At 43.6% G+C, this 13,008-nt stretch overlaps 1 protein-coding gene across 2 annotated transcripts in view; it reads right to left on the bottom strand.

Moving 5' to 3' along the window:
- LOC126190750 (junctophilin-1) overlaps positions 1-13,008 on the bottom strand; it is a 960,015-nt gene that overhangs the window by 137,919 nt on the left and 809,088 nt on the right. The gene's annotated exons all lie outside the window — the stretch shown is intronic.

Genomic DNA, 13,008 nt, shown 5'->3' with positions numbered 1-13,008 from the left:
TACGTCTTCTGTTGCATACACAGATCCTTGCGTCCTGTAGTACACAGAACAGCGGTAAAGAGCTGTACACAAGAGAAAATGTTGTGAGGAAAGAGACATGCATTGGATGAGCTGTTAAACAAAGGTGTTTGTCACCAACGCTCTTCAGTATACATGCTAAGAAAATAGAGTATTAACCATCAGGAATAGCAAAAAGACATTTAAGCTGGGTAAGGCTGGGTAGTATAGGACATGCAAACTTTTCGAAATTATAACATTTTCTGAAGGTTAAACTGGAACATTCTTCATCATGAAGAAAGCTACGATACCTTATTTAATAGAATTATGAAGTTCGATTTCGTAAGACCATAGGTTCATTGTTTATGTTTAAATATTTTTCCACTCTTTGCATTTTGGTCGTGTACATTTCTGCACTGTCGTATCCGACATGAAATTGTAATGTGCAAGTAAATAGTTTTTTTTAGGATAAAGTTTTAATTGAATCGTAAATGGTTTTAAACTGCAATTTGTCCATCATCTCAGTTAGTTTGTTAATCTGTCAACCTGATCCTTGCTGAAATGTTGCTACAGTAAGTCTTCGTGTCGTCTCATAATATGATAGTGGAAGGCTTTACCCGCTTTCATTTTTGTCTTATTGAGACGACACTTTATTTTCATTGCTACTCATATTTTTACTCGTCTTTACTCATCACTGCAAAGTATTGTTTCCCGTTCATCACTCAATGTCCTCGAGAAGAATCTATTATTTCCTAAAACAGCCACCTCTTTATGTTATTGGATCGCTTGAAGTCTATAGCCTAATGTACTTTTTGGAACTTTCTATTGCTGACTCCATTCCGTGGCTGTCGTTTCGAGAAATACTGACTTTTTCTGCAGATTCCTTCGGATTATTTTCATGCCATATATGTCCTACCTTCTCCATATTTGCTTATTAAAGAAAAAAAACTAAAAATTAATGTTTTATCCTTTTTTGTTGGTACAACTCTAAATTTATTTTTCTAATACAAACTAACGTTGCGCTGCGGTAGTTTAACATTCCTACTGTTATTAACTGGCTGCACATTGCCAAGGCCTGCAACGTAGAGAATAATACCTGTTGCATTTACATTGATTCACTATTCTGTTGATTAAAATGTAATATTGGTTACGTGCAAACAAAGCATAACACTCAAAGTTAAGTTCGTGCACCGAAAAACTCACTATGAACAGATAACTTGTTGCCATGCCGAAATGAAATGTTTTGATTCATAATCGCGCGAGTGGGTCTCATTGCTCCATAGCTCACACTGCAGTGGCGCGACAGGTGCTGTCACTTGCTAACACTAGAGTTTAGAAACAGCTTCTGCCCGATACAACTTGGTGTCCGATACTGCCCGACCTTCCACTATGCAGAGGAAGCGCTATATATTTTATGACAGAGATGATAATTAGGGTGGGAAGAAGGATATTACATGGTGATAAATGTAGGAAATACGAAAGAGATTAGAATTGGGAAAGTTGACGATCACGTCAATGAGCTAATAGCAGGAACGGCAAAATCTTGTAGTTACAGAGAATAGGAGCCGAGTGGGGGAAATAGAAAGTTTAATATGTCTGACTATAAAAGTTTATCAAACAGTTACAGGTTGATTACCAACAAAATGAATTTCCACAGAACTTAGATTCGCCCAAGACTGTAGTGTTGTATTACGTGGTAGTAAATCAAGATTAGCCAAAAAGAAATAAGAAAAATACTTACATAAGTCTGAACTGGCTGTGGAGTAAAATGCTTGGAACGGGATGATAGAATGAGGAATGAAGAAATGCTAATAACAGGAAAAGAAAGAGAAATAGAGGAAATGATAAGAATGTAGGAAACATTGCGAAGAAATCACCTCCAACGAAGAGCCACCAAAGCACAGATTACATGGAAGAGGAGGATACGAGGAACAATGCTTGGAATGCTGGGTGAAATTAAAAATGCAGAAGTTAGCAGCAGATTAAAGAAAACGCACAGGACAGGGTAGTGCGGAACGTCTAGTTTATGCTCGAATTAAGATAGATATCAAAGAAGACGAATAGTACGTAATCCGTAAAGTTAATAGGAATAATAATAATCATCATAATCTCCATCCAAAGATTAGGTGTTGTAATCACCTATTACGGTCTGTATCATCAATCCATCTGCTACGAGGTCAAAATAGTTCTCTCTTTCCAGTCGGCCCCTGATTTATTATATTTTTTGGCAATATATTTTCTGTCATTCTCTCAACATGATCTTTCCATTCTATTCTCTTCTACATTGTCATTAACTGAAAATATATTTAAATCTGATCTTATTGTTCCACTGCTCATTTTATCCATTTTATTACAGCGTCTTACATCTCTCGTGAGCATAATCTCTGCTGCTTGTATAAGTTATTTTTCTTTTTTTTTTTTTGTTATTTTCCATGAATCGGAACCTTATACAAGAGTAGGTACAGCCATAACATAACAGAATTTCATTTGCGTTTCTTTTCTTGTTTTTCCTCCCAAAGTTCTTCCAACTGTTCCGCAGATAGCTTGATATCTGTTAACTTCTTCTCAATTCTGTGTCACAGTTAAAACTAATATCACGTCCTACATAACTGAAGTGGGATACTTTTTCTAAAATTTTCTCATTTATTATTATTTTCCATCTGACTGAATTCTTTGAAAGCCAGTATCTTTTCCTTATCTGCAGATGGAGTTAAGTTGCAATATATTGCGTTTTAGCTGTATCTCTATACTGCTCTTTGGAATTTATCTTCTGTTTTCTGTTAATAATGCTGACGATTTCAACTGTATTTTGGAAAATAATCAAGCTTTTTCCTTTTCTTTCTCTGCTGTTAGTCGCCAAAACCAAAATGATGAAGTACACTGCCATTTGAAATTTTCATAGAGAGGTTGTTTGAGGTCCTTGAGCGATCAGCAGTTGTGCGCGCGCGCGCGCGTGTGTGTGTGTGTGTGTGTGTGTGTGTGTGTGTGTGTGTCTGTAGCCACAAGTGCGAAACTTAGCTCTGTCACGCAAATACCACAAAACGACAACTGGGTGAAGCACTCTTTGACAAAGAAGAAAGAAACATGCAAATGGTTTCTCTCAGGCAACCTCATTCGATACACTCAGCAACAGACGATACTCGCAAATGAAACCTACTTGATATTTATTTTTCGGAGGGTCTTGGATCCTCTTCGGCTGCAGCTAAGGACAAAGCAGCGTATAATCAAAATGTGCCTCCTGTCAGCCATTTAGTACCATGTTCAGTAGACCGTATTCATGATAAACATTAGCATTGTGATGTGGAACGTGTTATCTGATCAAAAGATTTGCAAATATATCTACTATGCCGAGGAGACGTTACGGATGTCGCTGTCATTATGTTCCTGTGTTCAGGGTCTTGAAAGCAGTCCCCATTGGAGGTTAGAAGGCAGTCCCCGTCGAAGGTTACTAGTTGGCCTAATGTATTCAGAGGTTGTCGTGTTGACTGGCCTAATGTATTCAGAGGTTGTCGTTTTGATTTTTCTGTTATTGTGAATATAGTATTTGCAGAAAGTACTTGAATGATTGTAGCTATTGATGTTGGTTCACATACTGATTTTCGAAGTTAGGAGGCGTTTGCAGGTACTGATATTGTAGCACGGACGACTTTTGGAATATCGACCGAGGTTATTTCAGAAGAACCGATATGGAATAATATCAAGAGGCAAGCTGTTGTACTTTAATGCAAGTAGTAAAAGGGAGATAAATAGCGATGTATATATTTTTATTTCGTGTGAGATTATATTTTCTATAAAGCTTAAATTATTGATTTTGTGCTAAACCAGTGGATAACTCTAACAGAAACATCATGTACTTCCCCTGTGGATGCTACTGCGATCCGCTTGACAATAATGCTTGTCCCAGCTGCCAAAAGGATTAATTTTTGTGTCCTGATTCAAATACGTGTAGAAAGATACATCGTAAACATAGAATGTTAACATTCGAATGATCTGTATCGACGTATGCTGGTGGGTGTTCGTTATGATTAGTAGGGAGGTGCCGGAAACTGGACCGTGGTGTCGACATGTAGGTCAGTGAGGCCGTCTGCGCCCAACACATTCCATCAGCGGCCACTGATTGCTTCCGCCAGCGGGCGAGTAATTGAGGATCCGCTCGGCGCACTGCAGTCCCCCCCACACTGCGCCAGCGAGCTGACGCCCAGTTCCTGCACTCACAGCGGGGCAGCCCGTTCAGCTCGTGACGTCATCCAGACAGCGCTGTGGCAGGCAGAACAAACAGCCACTAACATGTGGACGCGCGTCCGAGATTAGTTCCTCTCCAGGAGACGAACTTCAGGTTTTAGATATGAGGAATGGGGCGCTGTTGGAAGTTCTGCAAGTAGATTCATTTGCGGTGCTCTGATTCTGAACATTCTACAACTCACTTTTTTGTCAACTAGGTTAGGTTATAAAGTCTAGATAACCACCAGCAGAAACGACTACAATTCAGAACACCCAGCAGCATTACGTTGCCGATATTAAAAACGCAAGCTTCCCACCTGAAGGTGGAACTGAGGCGCCGAAGCACCTCGTGACTACAGAACACAGATTTTTGTGATTGTGTACTGAGTTTTGTTGTGGCTTTAAAAATGTCTGATTGGAACATTTGTGACAAGTTCAAACAGTCCGCTACTAGTCTCGAACTCCAAATCACACCTCCGCTTTCTTCGGGTAGAGTTTCGTCGCTTGAGTAACCCGAAGAAGCCCCGCGGATGCAACAGAGCTGCACCAATTTTTTTTTTTCAGCACCTTTACCTTTATACGAACCATTTCGTAATATACCGCACAATCTGGAAAATGACTACCAACAGTGAGTTAAGTTTACTTCTAGTCGTTGTCCATTCTTGGAATTTACCATTGTAGCTTTCTGTCTAAGCATATCCTAAAAGTATAGAAGAAACGACAAACAAGAAATGAGGCTTAAAAGTGACAGTAAGCACTATGGTGGAAAAGTTAATCGAAGCAGAATATTATCTATCTTACTGGAGTTTTGTGATTGCAGAAAAATAATAATCGTTTAAGGATGGGTCCGGCTTTTTGCAAGTACACAAAATATTGTTTTGTTTTAACACCCAAACGTGTTTTACCACAATTGTGGCACCTTCAGTGCTTTTTTTCTTTTTTTCCTGAATTACATACATACATACAGATTAAGTTTGGGTATATATATGGTGTATCATAACTAATGCCCTAAATGCACACAGTTGAAAGTACACGATAATAGAAGCAAAAAAGTCTCAAGATACATAGGGCCGAAAATGATGCATACCATAAGAGCTACGAGCAATTTTTCAGTCCAGTGAAATGCATACCTTAAAAGTTATGAGCACTTGTTCATTAGAAGGGTTGTGTTCCAAAGTACAGCAGATGAACAAGTGCTCATAACTCTTAAGGTATGCATTTAGGAGCAAATGTTTACGGGACATTTTTTCTTGTTTTCATCCATATTATCACTTCCCAAAATATGGAAAGCAAAGAGCTTGCCGTAGATGAGATTTGCTTCACAGTATGGAAGATGAAAAATAGCTCTTAGCACTTAAGCTATGCATTTTCGACCCTATGTTTACTAAGACATTTTTGCTTTTGCGACTTTCAACTGTATGCGTTTACGCCATTAATTATGATACACCCTGTACATAATTTTACATTGTGTATGTCCTTTGGCTGGCCGGCCGGTGTGGCCGTGCGGTTCTAAGCGTTTCAGTTTGGAACCGCAGGTTCGAATCCTGCCTCGGGCATGGATGTGTGTGATGTCCTAAGGTTAGTTAGGTTTAAGTAGTTCTAAGTTCTAGGGGACTGATGACCTCAGAAGTTAAGTCCCATAGTGCTCAGAGCCATTTGTCCTGTGGCTGCTAATCAAAATCAGCCACAGGTCTAAATTAGCACGCCAGGTCAATGACCAAAGAGCTCTATGTAACAAGACACTACTCAGCAGTTTAAACGATTTATCGGACAATTCAAAAGAGAACACACGTTCGAGCCGCACCAAAATAGCAAAACACAGCATTTACAAACAATCAGGAGAAGACGTGAGTAAACACTGCCAAAATACGAAACATAATACAAGTGTAACAAACTACACGAAAACGTTCGCCATACCTAAGCTTCACAAAACTTTTACTGGTGTCCACAGAATCAACTCAGCTATACAAAAACACGTTTGGCACACAAAAACAAACTTCTCAAAGCTCAGGAATAGCCAGATACTACAATGGTAAGACCAAAAACGGGCATATGTCACGAGTTTTACTAGAACATAGATTTTAGAGATTGGATTATAAACGAAAATTCAGTGCAGACGATTTTCTAACATGTTCGCAGATGATATGGTGTTCTAATTTAGACAAGTGCCTGGTTTTGGTTTGCAGCCACAAGACAAATACAATGTAAAATAAAATAAAATGTAAAGCGCATGTATAATATAAATAACAACAACATCGCATGTATCACATTCCCTCACTTAGTCAAAACCTGTATGTACGTATTTCAGAAAAATAAAAGATAAAAGCAATAGGAAGCGACAAGTGTGATAAAATAATTTTTGGCGTTAAAACAATAATTTGTGTTCTACAGGCGGACCCATCCTTAATTCATTGTTATCAGAATATTATCGCAGAAGCAATTCACTGATCAGACTCTTACTACTTGTTAACCATACTGGTTCACGTTTTGCTTTGAGCTGCTTGCGTGATTTCGAAGGTCTATGGCTCCAACTTCCAATTTCTAACAGAAATTGCTCTCGCTGCTCTTCTCATACCAATAACTCAACTAGTTCTGTAAGAAACAAAAATCCGCCCCCGATAGTGTGCACGAACGCTGAACCAGTGCTCGTCGATAAACCTCGTGTATGCCGTGGGTGTATCGCGTGTCATTAACCTCGTGCATGCCCCCCCCCCCCCCGCATCCCCCCTCATTCCTCGGCCGCTCTTTGCCTTCACAGGGTCGAAACAGGCACCTGCCCACTCGCGCTACACCTGCTCTCTGGAGTACGCTGTTTGCCAGCCGTTGTGCAACTCGCTGGAGAAGGCAGGCCTTTCACGACGGCTCCAGTTTCATCACATCTCTGCTGCATTTCGCAGGGAGGAAAGGATATTACTTGTCAAAGGCCGTCGTTACAGATGGGGGACAGGTGCTAAGCTTTCCTCACGTGAGCACAGCAGTCGCTAAGGAGCGCTGGTAGATGGTGGATGATGATGTTTGGTTTGTGGGGCGCTCAACAGCGTGGTTATCAGCGCCCGTACAATTACCCAATCTTTGCTCAATCCAATTTCGCCATTTTCCGGGATGATGATGAAATGATGAGGACAACACAAACACCCAGTCATCTCGAGGCAGGTGAAAATCCCTGACCCCGCCGGGAATCGAACCCGGGACCCCGTGCTCGGGAAGCGAGAACGCTACCGCGAGACCACGAGCGGCGGACCCTGGTAGATGGTGTGGCACTGGTACCAGACGGGCGTGTACTGGCGTAAGTAATGGCAGTGAAGCATTTTTGTTTGCTTTTGTTTTATTTGGCCTCCAGAGTTTGTACTATATTTAGCCATCGAGAACACATGTTTACATAGAATACGTAATTGTATACTGAAAATCCGTAATTGCATATTTACAGAACTGAAAGTTCAAGCTGGCAACTTTTTTCACAGCCAATGTTTAACAAACAGAATTATAAGTGAAGTACACATATTTATGTTATCAATTCATGCTACTTCTTAAATTTAATAATACTTTATAAAAATACATGAAAATGTGAGCCCCACAGATTTTCCCTATACTCTTAAGAAACTGACAAGCACTTTATACAAGCGAATGACTTTAGCAATCAAAAGAGAAGACGCTGATTGAGGGAAGAGGTAACCCACACTCATCAGTTTTCAGAAATTCCGACTGTTCATTGTCAAATTTGGAAAGCGACACCATGACGTGGTTTACATCAGTTTCTGACTCGGAATCATATTCACAAACAGGGAAATCGCAAATGTTGATTCTACACATCTGTACAGGAAATGACGCATGATTAAAGCAGAGTCGAATGATGTTGGAAATCGTAGATCGGCCCAAATGCGCCCCCGTAAGCCACAGTCTTGTAGTAGTTTCACGTTGTAACACCCCATAATATCCACCTTTCGTTTGCTGGGACGCATTCCACATCTCTTGCCGCTACTGTTTTCCGTGCCTCTTGACTTCGGTAAGTAGCCTGTATACAGTAATTTAGCATGGAGAACGGTTTTTCCGTAGATGTACCTTGCTTCATTAAGACATCAATTTCCTCATTATAGCTGATACAAGCGTGGGACAGCACCCGCAGCAGAATGGTTCTCTGCCTTCTCTGTTAACAGCGAATATATTCCAGTAATACATCCATAATGCACTGAAGTGCCAAAGAAGCTGATATAGGCATGCGTATTCAGATACATATGTAAACAGGCAGAATACGCCACTGCGCAGTTGTCAGATCGGTTACTGCCGCTACAACGGCAGGTTATCAAGATTTAAGTGACTTTTAACGTGGTGATACAGTTGGCGTACAAGCGATGGGACGCAGCATCTCCGAGGTAGCGATGAAATGAGGATTTTCCCGTACGACCATTTTAACGAGTGTACCGTGAGTATCAGGAATCCGGTAAAAAATCAAATCTCCGACATCGCTGCGGCTGAAAAAGATCCTACAAGAACGGGACCAACGAAGATGGAAGAGAATCAATCAACGTGACAGAAGAGCAACCCTTCCGCAAATTGCTGCAGATTTCAATGCTGGGCCATCAAAAAATGTCAGCGTGCGTATCATTCAACGAAACATCATCGATATGGGCTTTCGGAGCCAAAGGCCCACTCGTGTACCCTTAATGGCTGCACGACACAAAGCCTTACGCCTCGCCTGGGCCCGTCAACACCGACATTGGTCTGATGATCACTAAAAACATGTTGCCTGGTCGGACGAGTCTCGTTTCGTATTGTATCCAGCGGATGGCCGAGTACGAGTATGGAGAAAACCTCATGACTCCATGGGCTCTCCAAAGCAGCAGGGAACTGTTCAAGCAGGTGCAGGCTCTGCTATGGTGTGGGGCGTGTGCAGTTGGAATGATATGGAACACCTGATACGTCTAGATACAACTCTTCACAGGTGAAATGTACGTAAGCATTCTGTCTGATCACCTGCATCCATTCTTGTCCATTGTGCATTCTTGGACAATTCCAGCTGTACAATGTGATACCGCACACGTCTTGAATTGCTACAGAGTGGCTCCCGGAACACCCTTCTGAGTTTAAACACTTCCGCTGGCCACCAAACTCCGCAGACATGAACATTATTGAGCACATCTGGGAATCCTTGTAACGCGCTGTTCAGAAGAGATTTCCATCCCGTCCTACTCTTTATGGACAGCCCTGCAGGATTCATGGTATCAGTTTCCTGCAGCACTACTTCAGACATTAGTAGAGTCCATACCATGTCGTGTTGCGGCACTTCTGCGTGACTGTGGGGGCTCTACACAGTATTAGGCAGGTGTATCAGTTTCTTTGGCTCTTCAGTGTATAACGGTTGGTTGTTTTACTCCATCTTCAGTATTGAACACTTTTGAGATCACTCTGGGAGTCGGACTCGATTAATATCTTTAAGAAGGAAGTTGTTAGTTGTTTATGTTAACACTCCGCGAGCTTTTCACATTATAATAATGGACTGGAATCTGGTAGCTGAGTGTGTGAAGATCATATTAAAATCAAGGTAAATGAGAAGAACATCGCATAGAATGTGTGACAGGGCACCCAGAGTCAAAGCTTGTGCAGAAGGCCGGATTTTCAATTCTATTGCTGGTATCCCGTAAATGGTAAATGCAGTCTCTACTCTTATATATAGGACTTTCGACGAACGCCACTCCTTGAGTGAAAAATTCATCTGACAGCGTAAGAGCGTCTCTGCTGCCTCCACCAAAACAGCATTTGAAGGCGTCGAAGTAGTGTGAGACAAGGCGACTATACACCAGATGGGTCGACATGGAGACGTGACACAAGTCGTCCGACTTGTAGGTGCAACGCGGACTATCCAGTGTGTCTACAAGAAATGGTACACCAATAGCAGGCATCAAATACGGCGGAAGAAGAGTGGTTGTAAAAACGTTCTAGCAGACAAGGATGGGAGACGAATGTCACGCCTTGACGGTTTGAACCTGAGTTGTATTACTGCTGTTACTAAATGCAGACCATCTCAACTACACTCCTGGAAATTGAAATAAGAACACCGTGAATTCATTGTCCCAGGAAGGGGAAACTTTATTGACACATTCCTGGGGTCAGATACATCACATGATCACACTGACAGAACCACAGGCACATAGACACAGGCAACAGAGCATGCACAATGTCGGCACTAGTACAGTGTATATCCACCTTTCGCAGCAATGCAGGCTGCTATTCTCCCATGGAGACGATCGTAGAGATGCTGGATGTAGTCCTGTGGAACGGCTTGCCATGCCATTTCCACCTGGCGCCTCAGTTGGACCAGCGTTCGTGCTGGACGTGCAGACCGCGTGAGACGACGCTTCATCCAGTCCCAAACATGCTCAATGGGGGACAGATCCGGAGATCTTGCTGGCCAGGGTAGTTGACTTACACCTTCTAGAGCACGTTGGGTGGCACGGGATACATGCGGACGTGCATTGTCCTGTTGGAACAGCAAGTTCCCTTGCCGGTCTAGGAATGGTAGAACGATGGGTTCGATGACGGTTTGGATGTACCGTGCACTAATCAGTGTCCCCTCGACGATCACCAGTGGTGTACGGCCAGTGTAGGAGATCGCTCCCCACACCATGATGCCGGGTGTTGGCCCTGTGTGCCTCGGTCGTATGCAGTCCTGATTGTGGCGCTCACCTGCACGGCGCCAAACACGCATACGACCATCATTGGCACCAAGGCAGAAGCGACTCTCATCGCTGAAGACGACACGTCTCCATTCGTCCCTCCATTCACGCCTGTCGCGACACCACTGGAGGCGGGCTGCACGATGTTGCGGCGTGAGCCGAAGACGGCCTAACGGTGTGCGGGACCGTAGCCCAACTTCATGGAGACGGTTGCGAATGGTCCTCGCCGATACCCCAGGAGCAACAGTGACCCTAATTTGCTGGGAAGTGGCGGTGCGGTCCCCTACGGCACTGCGTAGGATTCTACGGTCTTGGCGTGCATCCTTGCGTCGCTGCGGTCCGGTCCCAGGTCGACGGGCACGTGCACCTTCCGCCGACCACTGGCGACAACATCGATGTACTGTGGAGACCTCACGCCCCACGTGTTGAGCAATTCGGCGGTACGTCCACCCGGCCTCCCGCATGCCCACTATACGCCCTCGCTCAAAGTCCGTCAACTGCACATACGGTTCACGTCCACGCTGTCGCGGCATGCTACCAGTGTTAAAGACTGCGATGGAGCTCCGTATGCCACGGCAAACTGGCTGACACTGACGGCGGCGGTGCACAAATGCTCCGCAGCTAGCGCCATTCGACGGCCAACACCGCGGTTCCTGGTGTGTCCGCTGTGCCGTGCGTGTGATCATTGCTTGTACAGCCCTCTCGCAGTGTCCGGAGCAAGTATGGTGGGTCTGACACACCGGTGTCAATGTGTTCTTTTTTCCATTTCCAGGAGTGTAGTTTCCGAGCGAAGGAACTGCATGCAGAAAATGGAGTGTAGCTACCTTGGGGGCGTGAAGTGTGCTCACTTATCAAACGACGAAAGGCGTCAAGTGCTCTGACGACACGTAGAGATGTTCATCCCACACAGTGCATAAGGTCTCGTTCAGGCCGGATTGGTACTGTGGTGTCTTCCGTGTGTTTTCTCGTACCATGACTTCAGCCCACTGGTTCAGCTAACTGCCACATGAACTCAGGACATTTATTTCAGCATTCTCTGTGACGAGGTGTTGCCGTTTCCTTCACATCTTCCTGACGTCACGTTAAATCACCCGCAATTTACTTCCACAGAAAATATCTGTGACTGTTTGAAACAGTTGGTGAAATGATCCCACAGTATGGTATCTCTACGGGATATACAGGGCTATTACAAATGATTGAAGCGATTTCATAAATTCACTGTAGCTCCATTCATTGACATATGGTCACGACACACTACAGATACGTAGAAAAACTCATAAAGTTTTGTTCGGCTGAAGCCGCACTTCAGGTTTCTGCCGTCAGAGCGCTCGAGAGCGCAGTGAGACAAAATGGCGACAGGAGCCGAGAAAGCGTATGTCGTGCTTCAAATGCACTCACATCAGTCAGTCATAACAGTGCAACGACACTTCACGACGAAGTTCAACAAAGATCCACCAACTGCTAACTCCATTCGGCGATGGTATGCGCAGTTTAAAGCTTCTGGATGCCTCTGTAAGGGGAAATCAACGGGTCGGCCTGCAGTGAGCGAAGAAACGGTTGCACGCGTGCGGGCAAGTTTCACGCGTAGCCCGCGGAAAATTGGCTCATGCCACAACTGGAGACCGACAGCGCCGACTTCATCTTTCAACAGGATGGTGCTCCACCGCACTTCCATCATGACGTTCGGCATTTCTTAAACAGGAGATTGGAAAACCGATGGATCGGTCGTGGTGGAGATCATGATCAGCAATTCATGTCATGGCCTCCACGCTCTCGCGACTTAACCCCATGCGATTTCATTCTGTGGGGTTATGTGAAAGATTCAGTGTTTAAACCTCCTCTACCAAGAAACGTGCCAGAACTGCGAGCTCGCATCAACGATGCTTTCGAACTCATTGATGGGGACATGCTGCGCCGAGTGTGGGAGGAACTTGATTATCGGCTTGATGTCTGCCGAATCACTAAAGGGGCACATATCGAATATTTGTGAATACCTAAAAAAACTTTTTGAGTTTTTGTATGTGTGTGCAAAGCATTGTGAAAATATCTCAAATAATAAAGTTATTGTAGAGCTGTGAAATCACTTCAATCACTTGTAATAACCCTGTAATCAGTGAAG

This window comes from Schistocerca cancellata, chromosome 6 (genome assembly GCF_023864275.1).
Source record: "Schistocerca cancellata isolate TAMUIC-IGC-003103 chromosome 6, iqSchCanc2.1, whole genome shotgun sequence".
NCBI classification, from domain to species: domain Eukaryota; kingdom Metazoa; phylum Arthropoda; class Insecta; order Orthoptera; family Acrididae; genus Schistocerca; species Schistocerca cancellata.
The sequence above is the reverse complement of the archived record's forward strand: the minus strand, read 5'-3'. Positions and strand labels throughout refer to the sequence as shown.